Below are 21,447 nucleotides of genomic sequence, written 5' to 3'. Positions count from 1 at the left end.
TAGAAAGGGAGAAGGTTTGAGAGGAAAAGATAATGAGTTCCAGTTTGGATATATTGAATTTAAGATGTCTGCTGGATATCCAGTTTGAGATGTCTAATAGATGTTGGAAATGTGAGACTGAAGATTATCTTCAATCTGTCAGTCTCATCAAATGAGTTAGGGCTGATTAAGTAGATGGAAGAATCATCAATATAGAGATGATAATAGAATCCATGGGAGCTAATTAGATCATTAAGCAATATAATATACTGGTAGAAGAAGACCCTAGAAGCCCTTTAGGACACCCATAATTAGCAAGCATGATCTGAAGGAAGATTCAGCAAAGGAGCCTGAAGGAGCAGTCAAGTAGGGAGAAAACTAAGAGAGTAGTGAGGAGAAAGTAGGAGAGAAAAGAGATTATCAAGGAAGGGAAGGTTATGTATAGTGTCAAGGGCTGTTCCAGAATGATAACGATTGAGAAAAAGACCTTTAGATTTGGTAATTAAGAGATTGTTAGTGACTTTGGAGAGAGCAATTTCAATTGATTGATGAGATCAGAATCCAGATTTGAAGAGGGAGAGGAAAGAGAGATAGCTTTCTTAAGTAGTTTATTCACAAAAAGCAGAAGAAATGAGATGATAGTAGAGGTGAATGAATCAAAGAGGGCTTTTGAGGACTGTGGGGACATGGCTTTGATTGTTGGTGGTAGGGAAGCAAGACACAATCTTTAGACTGAAGATTGAGAAAGTAGTGGATCCTGATGATTTTTTTTAAACTAAGTTTTCAATTTTATTTTGTGTATTTTTAAAAAATGTATTTCTAATAAGCAACATATTGTAGGGTTTTGTTTTGTTATATAATCTGTTACTCTTTTACACTTTTATTAGATTATGTGATCTATTCACAAGTTAGGTTTATGTTTCTTTTTTAATATTGTTTTTCCCCCTTTTGCTGTAAACACAATACTGTGTTCCTTTAGTTTCTTTACCTTAATTATTTTCAGGGACCTATTCCCATTGGCTCTCTTTACCTCACTTTTAAAGACCCTTTCTTCCCTCCCCTCCGCCCCCATTTGTTACCCCCTTCAGGATTTTACTTATTACTTTCTTTTTTTCCCTTGCTTTTTCCAATTATATAATTCTTTCTCTTTTGTCTTACTCAAGTATATTTCCTCCTTTTTCTCCTCCCCTTAACTAGTCTTGTTCATTAATTTAGTTTTATTTTATTTATTTATATTTTTGATGAGACAGTCAAGGTTAAGTAACTTGCCTACGGTTATACAGCTAGTGATTGTCTAGTGTCTGAGGCTAGATTTGAACTCATGTCCTCTTTATTCTAGAATTCCAGGTGTTCTATCCTTCTACACTACCTATCATTAGTTTTTTAAATTATATTTCTTGGATTCCTTTCTGAAAAGGATTTTTCTTTCTCTTCATCTTCTCTTTCTATCTATTCTAGACACCTGATTCATGGCTCCTTTCTATTATCCTTGGCTGCCAAATTTATTCACTTCTCTTATATTTCTGTATTTTGGGATGTTCATGAAACAAATAATATCTTCACTTCTGGCTTTCTTTATAAAAATATTTCAAAGACCTTTTAATTTTTGAATTCCCATCTTTTTTTATTTGTGATTAAGATTATAACTGCGCTCTCCCTCCTCTTCTTTCCCTCTCCCATGCATCCTGAGCTCCATTGCACTTTGGAATACATTGTTCCATTCTCTTTTTCATTTTGTGTGGGTTCAGAATAGTCTTGCATTATTTGAATTTCTATTTCTCTCTATTCCTTATAGAATTTGTTTCTCAATTGAATTGTTAAATTAGCTACTTGGCATTTGGAGCTTTGTGATTTTTTTTTTTTTTTTGAAGAGGATTTGTGAACACTTTCAATTAATATTTATTTTTCTATGCTCAGAAGTTTTGAGATGTTCTTTTCTTTTATTTCCTGCCCTATTGTGGTAAGGTTTTTTTGTTCTTCTGGGAGATCTATGATCCTTGGGTTGTCTCTATGTATCTAGTCTATAAGATCAGCATGTTTTGCTTGTATAGGGAGAACATTTTCTTTTAATGTAATTTTTTTTCTTCTCTTTTATATCGTCCTTAATTCTCTGTATTTGCCTTCCCAATCAGTTATTCTTTTGTTTCTTTGGTGAGACATGCTATCAGAAATTCCAGATTTATTATTATTTTTATGATTTTTGCTGGCAGATCTTTTGAATAACTCTAAAACAACATATTGTGGTTGCATGTTCTTTTCATATTCCACATGGTTTTTTGTCTTAACAACTATTGAATTATTTTCCTTTGTTGGAAGTATTTATTTATAGATGCTTGAACTTATTTACTAAATCTGGAGACTCTATTTCCTTCTATTCTTACTTTTTTCCTGTTCTGTTAAGCATCAGTTTTGAATTTTTCCTTCCTAACATCTTTGATAATCTGTTTTTTATTTTTTTCCTGATTTTCTAAAATATGTGGAAATATATGGGACATTGGAGCACTGCTCTTATTGGTTTCTAAATGAGGAAATAAAAGATGTCTCAATATTATGTGGAACTTTTACATTAAAAGTACACGTACTAGGGTATAAAGATATCGCTAATAAAAAATATTTATTCTACAAAAGACAGATTCAATTACAATGTTCTTTAAAGACATAAGGAACAAATCCAGTAGATGGAATAATATTCAGTGCTCATGGTGAGGCCATGCCGGTATAATAAAAATGACTTGCTATCAAAATTAATTTATAATAATACTATATCAATCAAATTACCAACGTATACTTTACAGGATTTAATAAAGTAATTATAAAATTCATTTGGAAAAACAAAAGAACATGAATGTCAAAGGAAATGATAAAAGGAAGTAGGAATGAAGGGAGAATAGTACTTCCAGTCCACAATTGATATTATAAAGTAGCAGTCGTTAGAACCGTCTTGTTAAAAGCAAAGAACTATAATAACAGAGCTAGATGAGAGAGATTCATAAACAATAGAACTCAATAACTCTGTCTGTGTTAAAGTGTAAAACTTAAATTATCCAGGGGAAAAAAAATCCTTATTTGATTACAAAGTCCTGGGAAACTGTCTGCCGGACATCACATTTAGGCCAGTATATCACATTTCTTAATATATTCTAAATGAATATCCAACCTTAATATTAATGATTACACATTAAGGAAAATTTGAAGAGAAAGAGGTCACATAACTCTCATAGCTATGCGTAAGATATTTATTCTTAACCAAACAAGAGATATAGGCAAGTATAAAAGATAAAATAGATAGATAACACTGATAATTTGAAACTGAAAAGCTTCCTCAAAGACAAAATTAATGTGTCTGAGAGAAGAAGGGAAGTGGTTAAATGGTGCCTAGATGTCCAGATATGTCGGCTTATTCCCAAGCTGAGCAATTCATAGTTCACTAGACTAGGGTCCTGTCCCAAGTGACTTCTTTGGGGTTAAAATTGGCTCTAGCTAGATGCTGAGTAAAGTGCTCACAATCCCTTCCTTTTTATTCCCCTTTCTTTCCTCTTCCCCCTCCCTTCAGCCACCTTCCATTAGTGTCTTGTCCTGTTCTCTCTATTCCTCAGTAATCTGGCATAGCACTAGAAGACGTTTTGTGACTTTAATAATCTGACCTGATTTATCTGGAAGTCTTACCTTCCAGTACTTCTTGGATAAGTCACTTAAACGCTGTGTCCCTCAAGGAACTTTCTTAAGATCTGTCTTCTAGGTCAGAAGTAGATTGATCTGCTTGCTATTGGTATTTAGAGTCCCCAGAGAAGCTTGTATATTCATGTTTATTCTATATGTTCTGATCTATGTCTTGCCACTAGACCAAGGGTCCTCCAACTACGGCCCATGGGCCAGATGCAACAGCTGAGGACATTTATCCCCCTCACCCAGGGCTATGAAGTTTCTTTATTTAAAGGCCCACAAAACAAAGTTTTTGTTTTTACCATAGTCCGTCCCTCCAAAAGTCTGAGGGACAGTGAACTGGCCCCCTATTTAAAAAGTTTGAGGATCCCTGCTCTAGATCCAGATGGCTCCAGAGGAAAAAGTGAGGCAGGTGATCTTGCCCAGCCCCCTCTCACTTTAATTCAATTCACTTACGTGTCATGGCATCACCTCTCTGATGTCATGATTCTCTTTGAAAACTAAGGATGAACAACAACAACAAAAAAGGCAGTGTGCATTCTAGCTGATGAGGATAGAAAGATAAAAGATAAAAAGGTTTCTGTCTTCAATGAACTTACATCTTGAAGGGATTAAAATATCATAGAGGAGACAAGGGAGAAATCAAACAAAATGATTTAGATCTAGTAATACTTAAGAAAGAAAAGAGAATTGACAACTGAGATCATAAGGGAAAGAGGAGGTGGCATCTGAGTTGAACATTGAAGGAAGATGGGAATTTTGAGAATTTGAAAAGAGGAGGATGCATTATTAATTTGTATTTGTCTAAATTCTATTTCTGGTTCTCTTTCCTTTTTCATTTCATATTAGGGACTGGGGACAGGGGATAGGAATTACACATTGATATTATTTCTTCTTGGATATGAATTCATTGATATGAATAATATAATAATTTCACTGATTAGAAAGTTCTTACCAATGTAGGTCAGTTTGTCTTTGCAAATTATAGTTTTAAAGAGTTACTTAGAAGTTGAGCAAAGTAATATATGCCTGCAATCCCTAATTTTGGGAGGTTGAGGGTGGTGGATCATTTAAACTCAGGGGTTCTGTACTGCTATAAGGATAAAGGTGTTTCAACTAATTTTGGCACCAATATGCTGAGCCTTCCAGTATCAGACTGCCTAAGAAAGGAGGAACTGACCAGAAGTCAAGTACATCACAGTTTAAGAGTTACCTAGAACATTGAGCAATCAAGTGATTTGCTGAGGTTTATATAACCTGTAATATCATAATTTGTTCAGCCATTCCCCAGTTGCTCTTATTTTGTTTCTGGTTCATTGCTACAACACAAAATGCTGTTATAAATATTATTGTATATTTACTGAGTCCTTAACTTCCTTGCACTATTTTCCTATATTACTATTGGTATATCAAATGATATATAAAATTTTAATGACTTTTTGAGTATAGTTCCAAGTTAAGTTCCAGAATGCTTGAACCAATTCTTTGCTACTTTTAATATTTGTGACTGAGGTTATTTTATTTAAGGAGACTGAGGAATTGGATTGTTAGGGAATTTGAGGGTGTATTTATATGAATATTAAAGGTCTCTAGAATAAGGATAAGATTTGAGTAGGTGATGAAAATGTTGAACCAGTGTTGAACTTCTTGGAAAGGAGAGAAAATGGTTTGTGTATAATACAATTGTCATAATTTGGCTTGGGGGGAAATTTTTCATTGTGTACACTTCAAAGTAAGAATAGTTGTTGAGTTGGGGATACTTCTTTAGGGAGAGGTTGAAGTGATAGTGGAGAGTAAGACATATTCTGACTCCTCCAGGATGGGTTTGTGTGAGATAAAAGGAATGCTGTGAGAGGATACAATTCAGTGCTGAAGAGTATAATCAGGATGTATTGCCAAAGTAATCCAGGTTTGGAGATTAGTAAATGGAATGAATATGAAAGCAAGATATCCAGAATGAAGGAATTAATGGAGAGCAAAGGGATGAGATAAACAGAATTGGCTCAGGGATTGGATGAGGGGTATAGATTCTCATAAGTGACTAGTATTTGATTTGTCCAAGCATAAGAAGAGAGACAGGAGAGACACATGGTGTAGTAATAGGTAACAGATGAATAGTGAAATTAATAATTTTCTGAAAGGCATTGTAGAGGGGGTTGTGTCAACCTAAATTTATCCCCTTCTCCTGAGTACTTGGCAGAGGGGAGGAGGGCAGCGAAGTTGGAAGATAATTGTCTCCTTTTCTTTATTTGCACCCTGTGAAGGATTGCTGTTTCTTTCCATTTTGGGGAGTGGCTGTTGGAATGGGGCTGTACTGGTATCAGAGCTCATGATCAGATAGTACTAGTGTTGAATCTTTGCCTCTTAAGGTTTGAGGCCAATTAATTGTAATTTTGTACCTCTGCACTTTTGTAATTGTAGGCACAAGAGATATTGTGTATTCTCAAATTTTTACTTTTTTATAATGCTGAAACAATATATATATTTTAATTTTAAAAGCTTTTTATTTACAAGTTCTATGCATGGGTAATTTTATAGCATTGACAATTGCCAAAACTTTTGTTCCAATTTTTCTCCTCCTTCCCACCACTTCCCCTAGATGGCAGGATGACCAATACATGTTAAATATATTAGAGGATAAATTAAATATAAAATAAGTATACATGTCCAAACCATTATTTTGCTGTACAAAAAGAATTGGACTCTGAAATATTGTACAATTAGCCTGTGAAGGAAATCAAAAATGCAGGTGGGCAAAAATATAGGGATTGGGAATTTGATGTAATGGTTCTTAGTCATCTCCCAGAGTTCTTTCGCTGTGTGTAGCTAGTTCACTTCATTACTGCTTCATTAGAACTGATTTGGTTCATCTCATTGCTGAAGATGGCCACATTCATCAGAATTGATCATCATACAGTATTGTTGTCATACAGTATATCTCCTGGTCCTGCCCATTTCACTCAGCATCAGTTCGTGTAAGTCTTTCTAGGCCTTTCTGAAATCATCCTGTTGGTTATTTCTTACCGAACAATAATATTCCATAATATTCATATACCACAATTTATTCAGCCATTCTCCAATTGATGGGCATCTACTCAGTTTTCAGTTTCTGACCACTACAAAGAAGGCTGCCACAAACATTTTGGCACATACAGGTCCCTTTCCCTTCTTTAGTATCTCTTTGGGGTATAAGCCCAGTAGAAACACTGCTGGATCAAAGGGAATGCACAGTTTGATAACTTTTTGAGCATAGTTCCAAATTGCTCTCCAGAATGGCTGTTTGTATTCATAATTCCACCAACAATGTATTAGTGTCCCTGTTTTCCCACATCGCCTCCAATAAAACAATATTTTTTAAAGGGGGATTAGGATTTCTTTGATTTGTCTGTGGATAATAATAATCTCTTTACTGTCAGTCCATTGTCTACTTTAGAGTTTGTTGCTGCATTTTACACTGTTTACTACCTCTCTTTTCTTCTTTGGCTGTCTTGGATTATGTGGTAGTACATGCACCTAATTCTATCTCTTTGTTTCCTACCTTTTAAAAATCTCCTTTCCTAGTTTCTCTAATCATTGCCTAAATATGAGCATTCTTCCAAGGCCTTTACCCTCAGTACCACCTTCCCCCCTCCCCATCTTAATAGTATCACCTTTGGCCATTTCATCAAACTCTTATGGCTTCAATGATCATTTCTGTAACACTGATCCCCAATTTTATATATCTCTACTTCCAACTTCTATCTCTACTTTCTTAGCTCTAGTACTAGATTTCTATTTGCTTGTTTATAGTCTTCTAGATATCTCATTGGTACCAGGGTTGCTACATATATGTTCTGCTAGACATCCAATAAGTCTTTGAAGATCCTCATTGGAAAGGAGGATCATCCAGCAAGAAAGTGAATAATATTGATCTGGGACTAAAGTCAATCAGCTCAACTATTCTTAGTGATAATTGTGGGTAGCAGTAAGGAGCAAACTGTGAAACCTAAGACGAGGGAAGGAACAAAGCCCAGAAAGTTGAAAGACTAGTTCAAAAAGGAAAATTTTCCATAGATATAATCTAAGGTGATTGAGTTTGATGATATCTGTTGAAACTAGTTTCATTTTGAAATCTTCTATAGTTCTTGGTCCTTATAACTTGGGAGAAACTTGTCCTTCTCTAGTGGAGATAGGTTATAAGTAAGGGCTTTGTTTGAGATCATGGTTGCCACCTCTTCCTTTTTGATGGGAGCTGAAGCATAATAAGATTCTTCTTCAACCCCTTATTTTACTTCTGTGTATATTAATTTGTTTCAAGTGAATTTCTTTTAAAGAAATTTTTATTTGGAATCCATTATACTATCTGCTTCCATCTTATGGATACATTCCTTTCATTCCCATTCATAGTTATTAAATTTGCATTTCCTTTCCTCCTGTTTTCTTCTGTTTATCCTTCTCTCTCCTTTAACCATGTTTCTCCTCATAAGTTTGTTTTGCTTCTGATCACTATCTCCTTTAATTTGCCTTCCTTTTATTCTCCCCATTTCCCTCTTATCTTACTCTTTCTTGGGTAAGATAGATTACTATACCCAATTGAATGTGTGTATTCCTCTCTCTTTGTATGAATTCAGATGAAAGTGTAGTTTAAGCATTGCTTTTCCTTTCCTCTTCACTGTTAGAGTTCTTCTTTGTGCTTCTCTTTTATATGAAATATTTTTCTCCATTCTTCCTCTCCCATTCCCCATCTTCTTTTTAATACTTTTTTTACTTGCCTATCCATTTATTTTTAAAGATCATTCCAACATAATTAACTCTTTCCCAGGCCCTCTGTTTATATTATATAGAGTCTTCTCATATAGGAAAATTTTTTTTTATTTAATTTTATTTAGTCTCTTATTCTTTCTCTTTCGTGTTTATCTTTTCAGTGCTTGCATCTTGGATTTGAAAGTAAGCTTTTTTCTTTTTTTTGAGGGCAGCTAGGTGATACAGCAGATAGAGCAATGACCTTGGAGTCAGGAGGACCCGAGTTCCAATCCAGCCTCCAGCCAAGTCACTTTACCCCAATTACCCTCTATCCCCTTGCCCCCTTCCTGCTTTTTTATTCAGCTTAAGTCAATCAGGAATGTGTGAAAATTTTCCATTTTTTAAAAATGTGGTTTTTTTTTCCTGAAGAATTATATTCAGTTTTCTGGGTAGGTGATTCTTGCTTGTAATCTTAGCCTTGTTCCCTGTCAGAATATCATATTTACAGCCCCTTACTTCAATGTAACACCTTTGGTATGAGGGTTTGCCAAACCCTTTTTAGGGCTGCTCATCTGTCTTTGCATCTATTTATTACCCTACTCTCTCATGTGGCTCCAAAAATTGTAGTATGTGCAGTAACCCCATTTCAATAAAACCAGATTGGCAGATTAGGTAAATCAGGATGAAGCAGATTAACAGGCTTCAAACCTCTCAGTTTGTTAGGGGAATTTCTGCCATAATCACTTTCCCTGGTTGAATGGGCACACGAGAACAATTTGTTCTAATAGCTGTGAAGTTGGCTGAAACAGTTGTCATTGATCCTCTTCAGAACCAAGGATGAACAACAAAGGCTCCTAAATCTTGTGTGATCCTGATTGTGGCTCCACAGTATTTGAATGATTTCTTTCTGGCTGGTTGTATTTTCTCTTTGCTCTGGAAGCTCTGGGATTTAAATATTGTGTTCCTGGGAGTTTTTCATCTTAGGAAGTAATTGGTGGATTCTTTCAATTTATATTTTACTCTCTGCTTCTAGCATATTAGGGCACTTTTTCTTTATAATTTCTTGAAATATAATAGTTTAGGCTTTTTCTTTGATTGTGACTTTCAAGAAGTACAATTATTTTATTTTTTGATGTATTTTTTAAAATTCTTAGTAGAATTAACTTAAAACTTAAGTAGGAAAAAAAAACATTTGTTATGTGCACAGCAGAACAAATGAGAGGATTCAAAATATGTGACAATAAATTTCCATTTCAAAAAAGCGTATATAGTACAAACAAAACAAAGCATCATGTATTTAGAACTGTCCATCTTTTCTTTGCTTCCTTGTAAATTTTGTTTTCTTCTCTGCTGTGTGCTTTTTACTTTATTCTTCCCCCTTCCCTTCTTCCCTCCTCCCAGGCAGACTACTATTAAGCAGTTATATTTGTTTACATATATACAAATGCACATATATACAAATACACACACACACATATGTACACACATACACGCCTATGTGTATACACACATATACCCACACTCACACACAAATACGCATCCAAATAAGCATACATATATCTGCATTATCTCTTGTTTTTTATTCCTGTTAAGTCTTCTACTTTTCTTAAAGCTGCTAACTTGCCTCCTATTTACTCCCCTTACCAAGAATCTCTCCCACATCTTTTCCCCACATTTTGCCTCCCTCTTTATCCCATTCCCATTAATCTACATGCCCTTTTATACCCCATCTTACTTTATATTTCCTCCCCCTCTTATATATATTTCTTTCTTTTTTTAAGGCTTTTTATTTACAAAGCATATGCATGGGTAATTTTTCCAACATTGACCCTTGCAAAAACTTCTGTTCCAAATTTCCCCCTCCTTCCCTCTATCCCCTCTCCTAGCTGACAGGTAATCCAATACATGTTAAATATGTTGAAATACATGTTAGATCCAATATATGTATATATGTTTATACAGTTATCTTGCTGCACAAGAAAAAATAAATCAAGAAGGAAGAAAAAGAAAAACTGAGAAAGAAAAGTGAGAATGCTATGTTGTGTTCCATACTCTGTTCCCACAGTTCTCTTTTTGGGTATAGATGGCTCTCTTCATCACTGAACAAGTGTAACTGGTTTGAATCATCTTCATTGTTGAAGAGACCCATGTCCATCAGAATTGATCATTATATAGTTTTGTTGCCGTGTATAATGATCTCCTGGTTCTGTTCATTTCACTCAGCATCAGTTCATGTAAGTCTCTCCAGGCCTCTCTGAAATCATGCTGTTGGTTGTTTCTTACAAAACAGTAGTATTCCATAGCATTCATATACCATAATTTATTCAACCATTCTCCAATTGATGGGCATCCATTCATTTTCCATTTTCTTGTCAATACGAAAAGGGCTGCCACAAACATTTTTGCACAGGTGAGTCCCTTTTCCTCCTTTAAGATCTCTTTGGGGTATAAGCCCAGTAGAAACATTGCTGGATCAAAGGGTATGCACAGTTTGATAATTTTTTGAACATAGTTCCAAACTGCTCTCCAGAATGATTGGATCCTTTCACAGTTCCACCAACAATGTATCAGTGTCCCAGTTTTCCCACATCCCAACATTTCTCAATATCTTTTCTTATCGTCTTAGCCAATCTGACAGGTGTGTAGGGGTATCTCAGAGTTGTCTTAATTTGCATTTCTCTGATAGTGATTTGGAGTACCTTTTCATGTGACTAGAAATAGTTTCAATTTCTTCATTTGAAAATTGTTGATATCCTTTGACCATTTATTAGCTGGAGAATGGTTTGAACTATGATAAATTTGAGTCAATTCTCTATATACTTTAGAAATGAGGCCTTTATCATAATCTTTATTTTTTTTATTTTTTTATTTTTATTTTTTTAATTTTTATTTAGTAATTACTTTATATTGACACTCGTTTCTGTTCCGATTTTTTTTTCCCTCCCTCCCTCCACCCCTTCCCCTAGATGGCAAGCAGTCCTTTATATGTTGGATATATCATAATCTTTAACTGTAAAAATGTTTTCCCAGTTTATTGCTTCCCTTCTAATCTTGTCTGCATTAGTTTTGTTTGAACAAAAACTTTTTAACTTAATATAATCAAAATTGTCTATTTTGTGATCAATAATGATCTCTCGTTCTTCTTTGGTCTCAAATTCCTTCCTCCTCCACAGATTTGAGAGATAAACTATCCTGTGTTCTTCTAATTTATTTATAATATCATTCTTTATGCCTAGATTATGATCCCATTTTGACCTTATATCAAGATAAGTGTGCATGTAAGTGCCCATGTAGCTTTCCTACCCCACTACTTTTGCTTTTACCCAGTATTTGCAGCTTTTTTCTTGCTCAGGTCAGTGTGTAAGGAGCACAGGTTTCCTGGCCTTCCTTAACAGCAGAGCTTTCTTCAATCTTTCCAGACTCAACCCAACCTTTCTCCCTTCCTACTTTGATCAAAGTTCCTGTGACTAGGGCTGAGGCTATATCTGGCTTCTCTGCTTGTTTCAGTGGGGCTAGTCTGCAGGTGTTTATATGCTTCCCACTGCCAAACCTCAGTCTTTCTTCTGAGCTTCTCTCATTGTCCTAGCAGTACCCCTAGTTTATATTATTCTGACACACAATTTTGTTTTGTTTGTGGGGGAAATCTGGAGAGCTTGGAATTTTCTGACCCATCCTACCATTTTCCCAGAATCCTCCTTGAGGATAATAATTTTTAAATTGGTTTTCCTTGATATGTTTTCCAGTTTAGTTGTTTTTCTGATGAGTCATTTCATTTTAATTTCTTTTTTCTATTTTTTCTTCTGCCACTCTTATTTGACCTTTTAGTATAAATCTTTAGCTTTCCCAGCAATTCTTGAATTTGTATCCAATTCACACTGTTTACCTTTGAGGCTTTGCTTATAGCTTTTTTGAAATAATTGCCTTTTTCTGAGTTTGTGTCTTGATTTTCCATATATTTTTATGTTCAGTTATTATAGTTCTTTAAAGACTCATTTTTTGAATTTGAATTTTATGTTAAAATTAGTATCTGTTCCCAGGGAAGGGGTGAAGGAAGATCACCTAAAGCTTAGGGCTTTTTTGTATTGCTCTTTTCAGAGTTATTTCTGGAAATTTGGAAGTTTTTGGTGTTTCCCAAGGTGGTCTAACCTGGGGAAAGGTGTGGCCACTCTTTTACTGATATGTGATGTGGAGTCTGGGCTGGCTCCCATCACAATGTCACAGACCTTTCCTTTTGATTTTCTAATGTCTTATTTTGATCTTTTGTTGGCTCTGCTGCTTGCTTTCAAAATTTTGTATAACCCAGATGATACTGAGTCTCTACAATTTTGACCTTTCTGGTCAACAACTCTTTAATGTACTTCAGCTTGTCTTTCCTAAGAGAGAATGCTGAAAAGTGAACACAGTATTATAGTTATTATTTGACCAGTTAATTTTAAAAGATTAAGAGATTACTGTTTATAATTTCTTTATATCTCTCATTCTAGATGCTATGCCATTTAACTGAAGTCAAGAATATTAGCCAAACTGGAAAGTTTGTTTAATAAAAAACAGTATACAAATCTGACCTGCCAACCAGAAAATTGGTCTTTATTCCTTGATACTTTTACTTATATCAAATCAGATCTGATAAAGTCTTTGCTTGTTGCAGTTTATGAATAAGAAATAAAAAATGTCCATCTATGTAAAAATCAAAAATATCCATCAATCTGTGTGTCTCCGCTCTCTTCTTATAATTATGGTCTTAGAAAGGGGGTAGATGGAACCAAAAATCATAAAAAGATTTTAGACTTTATAAATATTAACTTATGTTTGTACTTTGAGATTATGCCAGTTGACACACTGTTAGAAGAACTAAGCAGTATCAATATCATTTTTATGTTAAATGAAATAAGAAAAAATGAATTTGTAACTATGTGATTGCTTGGTGGTTCTCATTGATGTTGCAAATAAAAAGAGTGGGAAGTTGTTTTATTATATGCCCAAAGGAAATAAGAAACATCATTTATGGAGACATTTTGTCATCTCATCTTGCAGTGATCAAAATAAACAGAAGCAAAAATACCACTGTGAAGATGACCATAGATTTTGTGTTAAATTCTGTTGCAGACAAAGAAGGGACAATGAATTTTATCATATCAAGATCTTCTAAAACAAGCCAGTATTTATTTGGTGAATTAATTTCTGTAGAAATGTATGAGAGTGAAAAGTATATTTAAAAATATGAATCAATGAGGAACAAACAAAAAAAGCCATAATAACTGGTCACCAGGGCAGAAATTATTTTCAAAATCAGCTTCTTTTATGTGCACTCAGACCATCTATAAGGTCAAAATCAATAACTTATGGGTGAGAATGAGAAGAAAACAGTGTATAAAATTGTAATGGTTTAATTCTGATTTGTTCATCCACAAAGTCTTTCTGACTTTATTTTTTAAGCAACCATTTTGTTTCATCTTGATTATCATCATTACTTGCAAAAATTTGGCTTATTTGAAACAGTTTTTCACTAAGAAGGCAGAAGAGGAAGAAACTCTTAGCCAACAAAAGGCTTTAATTTTCTTGCCAAGTGGAAATTCATGACACCTAAGAGAAGTGCCAGTTTGAAATAATCATTTGTAAAGCACTACCGGGAGACATTGCAGATTAAAAGCCATCTCTTAAAAACAACAAAAATAACAATTTATAGAATACTTAGTGTGAGAATTGATGGAGACATATCATCCCATGAGAAGGAAAATGGAATATATTTTTCCAGCATTATTATTTTTATTGTTATTTATTATATAGTTCATCAGTGATAGTGGAACCATCACATTTGGACCACTGTAATTTCTAGTGAAATAAGAATGTAATAAAAATACTGACAGATCAATTCTATTTTCCTTCTGTTTATTGTCCTCTTTTTAGTTTCATATGTGAATTCTCTTGGGATGATGTGTCCCAATTGGACTCTCAACGAGAGGGGAAGGAAATAAAAGTGGCTCCTGAAAAGATAAAGTTGGGAAATGGGGGCTGGATCATTCCAAATATACTGTGGAGGTAATCCAAGCTGAAGGTGACTCATTCTTAAATGTAGTGAGATATTATTTCATAAGGTATCTTATACAAGACAATACTAAAAGAATGGAAAAATAAACCATAAAAGATATTATTCTTTAAAAAAAAAAAGAGAGATTGAGAGTACATCAGCAACTGCTCATTAATAGGCTTTAGTATTTCATCTCTCCAATTTTTTTGAAAATTAGATTTATGTGTATTAATGTGTACTTAATGTAAATATAAGAATATGATAGGAATACTTTTTGCAAATAATAATTTGTGAAAGATCACTACATTACAGTCATATAATTGTCTTAAAATACCAAGGACAAATGGTAATGCTATAGTATTTTGTTTGGTTCTTTTCAAATTTACTCAAAAGCATTTAATCCTATAGAATAAAATGCAGCATTAAAAGCTTTTCTCTGACAAGGAGTATCTTCTTCTCCTTATGTATATATCTTTTTGATGTTGCATGTATGTTAAAATCATGCAAGAGTCCTTGATCAAAACAACCCACCGTCTGATAACATCAATTAAGGCATTAAAAATGGAGACAAATGCTTATTAAAGGTATTTAGTTATCATAAGGGAGGCTATCCAATGGCAGGACCAAGTGGAAGAGACTTTCTGTGGAAAGTGAGTTCTACAGATTTTTCTTAAAAATGATGTAATGATTGTATCAAGCCTCAGAACATTACAGTGCCCCTTCAGTGATTTTCCTGTTTATCTGATTTATACAGGAAAAACTAATAGAATAAAGAATGTATATTGTACATAATGATTGGCTAATTCATTGAAATTAAAGAATATAGATGGATTGTGGATTAGGCCCAAAATGAAAATTAGCATTGATTTTGTAATCTCTTAATCTTTTAAAATTCCATTCTCTATGACCTTTCTATGAGCTTTGACACTCTTGATCACCTTCCCACATTTCTCCTTGATACTTTCTTTTTTCCTTAATTTTCAGGACACATTCTCTCTTGGTTCTCCTGCCTATATGACTGGTTCTTCTCAGTCAAGTTTGCAGGATCCTTATCCAGATAAGGCCCACAGCTGTCCCACAGGGTTCAATTTTGGCTCTTGTTCTTTGCTTCCTTATTCTAGTTTATTTGATAATCTCATCATCTTCCATAAATTTCAGTTTATGCTAATGATTCTCAATTTTATCTATATTGCCCTAAGCTCTCCATTGGCTTTTACAAATCTTAAAGAACTTACAGGTATCTCAGATTGGATGTCCTATAAACACATGTCCAAAATTGAGCTTATTGTCTTTTCTTCCTAAACCTTCCTCATCTCCTCCATTCTTATTATTGTAGAGAACAACACTATCCTTCCAGTTCCTTACCTTGCAATCTAGTTATCATTCTTGAGTCTTCATTATTTCTCATACCCTACATTGTCTATTTTCAAGTTCTGTTTATTTTACCTTTGCACATTTCTGAATGTGCTCCCTTTTTTCCTCTGATACTACCACAACTGTAGTGCAGGCCCTCATATCTGGACTTTTGGAATAGCTTACTGATGAATCTGCTTCCTTTATGTCTCTTTTTCTCCTGCCCCTCAAATTTGTCCTCCATTCAGGCACCGAAGTGATTTTCCTAAAGTGCAAGTACAACCATGTCAACCCCCAACTCCCCTTGTAACCTCTAGTACCTCCCTGTTTCCTCCAAGTTCTAATGTAGAATCTTCTGTTTGGTGTTAAAAGTCTCTCAAAATACACCATCCTACTTTTCTGGCTATTTTTTTTTTTAAAATTATACTTTACTCTTTGTTATGTACTTTTTGATCCAGTGACACAGATATGATACTCTGTTTCTTAACTCTGGCCGTCTTCTTTTATAATTCTCCATGCCTGAAATATTCTTCTTCCTCCTCTTCACCTACTGAATTAACTGGCTTCCTTATGTCCCAACTAAATTTCTGTTTATAGGAAGCCTCTTTTCCCAACTCTTTTTAGTTGTACTGACTTCCCTCTGTTAATTATTTCCAATTTATCCTGTATTTCTGCACATATTTGTTGGCTTATTGCTTTTCCAATTAAATTGTGAGCTTTTTGTATCTGTAGCACTAAGCATGGTGCTTGGCATGTATTAGGGACTTAATAAATGTTTACTGACTGACTCATTCAGAGGAAAAGAACAGACTAGATTTCACTTGGATATTATACAGTGGTTTCAATTATTTCAAGCTATTCTATGGCAGAAAAATCTATCTTTAAAAAATGTTCTCTTTGGACCTGTATGAATTATGTGTAATATATTATTTTTGCAACCATTAAAATAGTGGATTACCCAAAGAGCAGGAACTAGAAGCACTGTTTTTGCAAATAAGCTGGAGTATATTTTCAATAATAAGATATGTTCAAGAATGGGCATATGGGAATTCATTAAACAAGTGTATGATTAGAAAACAGGATGGCCATTCACATAACCACACTGAAGAATAGCCCATTGGATGCATTTGTGTCTGAAATACATATATCGCTAGAGAATAGACACTTACACTTTAGTAAAGCATATATTCTATGAAAGCTCTGTGGGGAATTTGGATCAAAATTACTTAAGTTGAAAATATATGGATAGATGTTATCTGTAATAGTAGAGAATATGTCTCTAGTATTTGTATTTCTAAATTTAGTACATTAGTGTTTAGTAAATGTTTTTTCTTTCATTCTTTGTGATCAGAACATAGGACTATTGAAATACTGAAAACTAGCTGAAATATACATTGAGTATATAATATAACAAAATGCCCAGACCTTTTCCACAGGAACTTTTGTGTAAACAGTTCTCTTTTATCTAGTGTTATGAAGTTAATTTTTTGTTTATTAATTCATCATTCTAAACCAGATTCATCTAATATGTTAAATATTACTCCTAGCTTTGCATCCTATATAGACTTGACAAGTATACCTTTTTGAATTCCATCATGGTTACTAAAAAAACATGTTGATTAGCATCGATTAATACTGTTCATGGGACATTGTACTTGAAGTAGAGTTGGCTTTCAGGTTGGTTTCAACCCATGAATAATTATTCTTTGAATTTGCTTGTTGGACCATATCTGAATTCACTTACTTTATTGTCATCTTGTCTGTTTTTCTCCATGTTGTTCACAAAAAAGTGTGGGAAACTTTTTTTTTTTTTTGAGTTGGGAGGGATTTCAGAAGCCATATAATCTAGTACCTTCTTTTTACAGAAGAAACCAGTTAATTTAGGAAAGATTTAATGGCTTGTTCATGTGGTATTTGAACTTAGATCTTTTTTTTTTTTTAATAACTTTTTTATTGATAGAACGCATGCCAGGGTAATTTTTACAGCATTATCCCTTGTATTCACTTCTGTTCCAATTTTTCCCCTCCCTCCCTCCACCCCTTCCCCCAGATGGCAAGCAGTCCTTTACATGTTGAATGGGTTACAGTATATACTAGATACAATATATGTGTGCAGAACCGAACAGTTTTCTTGTTGCACAGGGAGAATTGAATTTAGAGGGTATAAATAACCCGGGAAGAAAAACAAAAATGCAAGCAGTTTATATTCATCTCCCAGAACCTAGATCTTCTTAACCCTGAATCAGTTCTCTGTTTGTTGTGCCATGTTTCAGGAATGTGTTCTAGAATTTTGTGAGAAATAGAAATCAGGTTTTATAGCCTAAAGTTTGTAAACTGCTTTCTCATCTTCCTTCCTTCATTCCTTCTCCCATTCTTTTGTTCCTTCCTTTCTTCCTTCCTTTCTCCCTCTTTCCCTTAATTAACCATTTCAATTTTTGTCAAAAAATCATTCTTCTTGAAAAAAGAATATAGTGAGAGTTTACTAATTCACTCTTTTCATCATTCTATCTATTCCGAATAGCTCTTCAGTTCTTTCTCTAAACTCTCCTTACTCCTGTCTTAGCATAAGAACTCTTTTTTGTTGCCATTTGCATTCATCACCAGGCTGCCCTTTCTGCGTTTTAGCTTCCCTGGTATTATTTTTATAGTACTGTGTTATTCTTAAGTATGCATTGTTAGTTCTTTGCTCTTTTTCTTTTACTACATATTTTTAAAAATCTGAGTTGGTTATACATTTTTCTGTAGTCACATTAGTCTCTTTCCCTTTTCATCTTTATTTGAATGATTTTTCAAAATTTCATTTTATAATGTTTTAAGAATTTCATTCTTTTTTCATTTCCTTTTTGAGATGACTGCCCCCTTCAAAATGTCAGATTGAATGGCTCTTATCTCTTTTCTGTAATCCCTTTGGGTTCTGCACAGATCAAAAACAAACAAAAGAAACCCCAATTTTTTCCCCCATTTCTAGTACAACCTTCAGGAAGTGTTAAGGAAAGAATAGTTCAGCAAAACAAACCTAGACATCCAGCTTACAATTTATGAAATGTTTCATGTTCATAAACATGACTACAAAGAAGGAAGGAAGTCAAATTTTCTTCTTTTCCTTCAGGGCAAAGTTGGTCTTGTCATTGTAATTACATAGGCTTCAGTTTTGGCTTTTCTTTCAATTTGTGTTGTCTTTATATTGCATTATTTCTCTAGTTCTACTTCTCTTTTTATCATTTCATTTAAATTTTCCCATGATTCTCTGTATTCTATATATATATATTTTATTTTTTACTCAGTATAACATGTAGTGAAAAGGCATCTTATGTCACTTTTGGCAGAAGATAAGTCGCAATCACTTCCTTTTCCATAGGATCAAAGGAAAACTATAATTCTAAAGTCAAACTCCACACGTATCTGTCTTAATTTTTACATAAAAACTTATGTTTACCTCATGAATTTCCACATCATTTTTTGACCATTTCTTTCTATGTAGTAGATTCTTTGATAATTATGTATAACTAGTTTTTCTATAGAAAGAATTCCTTTCTCAATCTCCTAGGGACCAGATGCTAGGTTTGGGCCCTTCACTGCCCTAAGGAGATTTAGGAGGTAATATAACATCATTACTTCATATAGGATTTACTGTGTAGTTTTGGCTGAATCTTTGAACCTTTCTAGACCTAACTTCCTAAGGGAGTTAGACTAATTGACCTCATATGATAATAGGATCATATATCTAGGGCTGGAATTCTCTGGTAATTTTTACTGTTTCTGATTCAGTAGGCATTTTTTATGATGATAATTATCAATAAATTGGTTATTGAGGTGGCTTTGTTTTAGACGACGTAAAATGGAGGAAAGAGTGCCTTTTAGTTGGAGAGTATTACTTAGATAATCTGACTAAGTCATAATGGCTAATTGCTGTATAATAGGTCTTCATTTTCTTTTCTTTAAAAAAAAAACAACAAAGGATTTATTCCATTAGGGAATGTCCAAATTAAGGTTTATTTGCTCTTTTGGACTTTGATCTTTCTGAAATACAGCTCCTTCTCTTGCCTTCTAATATTCAGTTTGCTGGGTCACACCTGCCAAGCCTTGATGTGCTGTAAGCATGGAGCTTGTATGATAGGACTTCCACTTGCCCCTTTTTGTGTGAGAAATTTTTACTTGACCTTGGCCATATAGGTATATAAAATAGATATACGAATCAAACCTTTACAGATAACCATAAATTTTTGAACCTCACATTCAGTTAGGAGATCCCATATGGGGGCTCCGTACTATGATATTAATCAGTTTTAAAATAGTTGATTTAGCCTCTGGTTTGAAAAAAAAGGATTGGCCTAATTAATTCAGTTTTGAACAGAGTCTCTTGAACTCATAAACCTTACTTTTTCAGCATCTTTATTTGACTATTTTTCCCATGGCCTGAGATAAATTGCTTTTAAGAATATAGGTATTTTTTTACTCTGTATGGTTGGAATAAAAGAAGGATTCAGCAATAAGTAGAAATTATCTTTTTATTTGAAGTAATCTGTGATGTCTTTGTTGTTTTCAGATTTTCTCATTTTCTCATCCAGTTCAGTGATATACTTAGATAGCATTTGTCTTTAAATTTGGGTAAGGAAATCAATTTATCATTTACTAGAAGGGAGAGTTTGTGAAGTCTTTAAGGTACATACCTGATTATAAAGAGATTAATATAGTATTTTCTGAATCCAATAATGGAGAAATTAATCTAAAATAAATTATACTTTAATTGCCTACATCTTACAAAGCCAAAAAATTAAAAAAAAATTATTTATAGTTACACAGGAGAAAGAGTACTCTGATCAGTTTATAGACTGTAGCCCATTTGCAAATATTCTCCTTTAGCAGAGGTGGGGTTTCATAGCACTATCCACGTAGATTATTGGACTTTAAAAATTTATTTTTATTCTGGGCTTACTGACTTTGTGATTAATTTTATTTTCCATGTAGGTTTTCCTTTTTTTTTTTTTTTTTAAATTTTATTTTATCTAATAATAACTTTGTATTGACAGAATCCATGCCAGGATAATTTTTACACGACATTATCCCTTGCAATCACTTATGTTTCGTTTTTTCCCCTCCCTCCCTCCTCCCCGCCCCCCCCAGGATGGCAAGCAGTCCTATATATGTTAAATATGTTGCAGTATATCCTAGATCCATGTAGGTTTTCCAAGTGGGAAGCAAATGTGATGGCTAGTTAATATTAATATTCAGTCTACCCCACTGTTATATTTCTTGTAAAAGTACTAGCATTCTGTGATCTTGTCAAGAGTCCTCTGAATTTGATTACAATGATTACTACTAATTCACTGTCTTAGTTAATCAATTCTGGCTCTGGAGTCTTCATATTTTCAGTACCTAACCCTGGATTCACCATGTGCTGAAATCTAAGCAGCTAGCTGACTTCTTTTTTTAATGTAACAAACAGAAACCAGTATGATTCCAAGTATGACCAAATCATCTTAAAGAATATTGGGAAGTACTTCCTTTGGGGCAGCTCTAATTAAATCAAAAAAGTCTTCAGTAAGGCTTAAATATAAATTCATGTATTTGACTTTTAAAATGCTTTGCAGTCTGTCTTCTTCCTACTTTTATAACCTTCTTACACATTCCATGCTGTTCCTCATGCAAGATATCTATCTCTAGTTCTGAGACTTTGGCATTGCCTGTCCCTCATGTTTAGA

At 33.9% G+C, this 21,447-nt stretch overlaps 1 protein-coding gene across 1 annotated transcript in view; it reads left to right on the top strand.

Moving 5' to 3' along the window:
• Window positions 1–21,447, top strand: part of HELZ (helicase with zinc finger) — a 284,703-nt gene that overhangs the window by 127,973 nt on the left and 135,283 nt on the right. The window lies entirely within an intron of this gene.

Source organism: Antechinus flavipes, chromosome 4, assembly GCF_016432865.1.
Source record: "Antechinus flavipes isolate AdamAnt ecotype Samford, QLD, Australia chromosome 4, AdamAnt_v2, whole genome shotgun sequence".
In the NCBI taxonomy this organism is placed as follows: domain Eukaryota; kingdom Metazoa; phylum Chordata; class Mammalia; order Dasyuromorphia; family Dasyuridae; genus Antechinus; species Antechinus flavipes.
The sequence above is the reverse complement of the archived record's forward strand: the minus strand, read 5'-3'. Positions and strand labels throughout refer to the sequence as shown.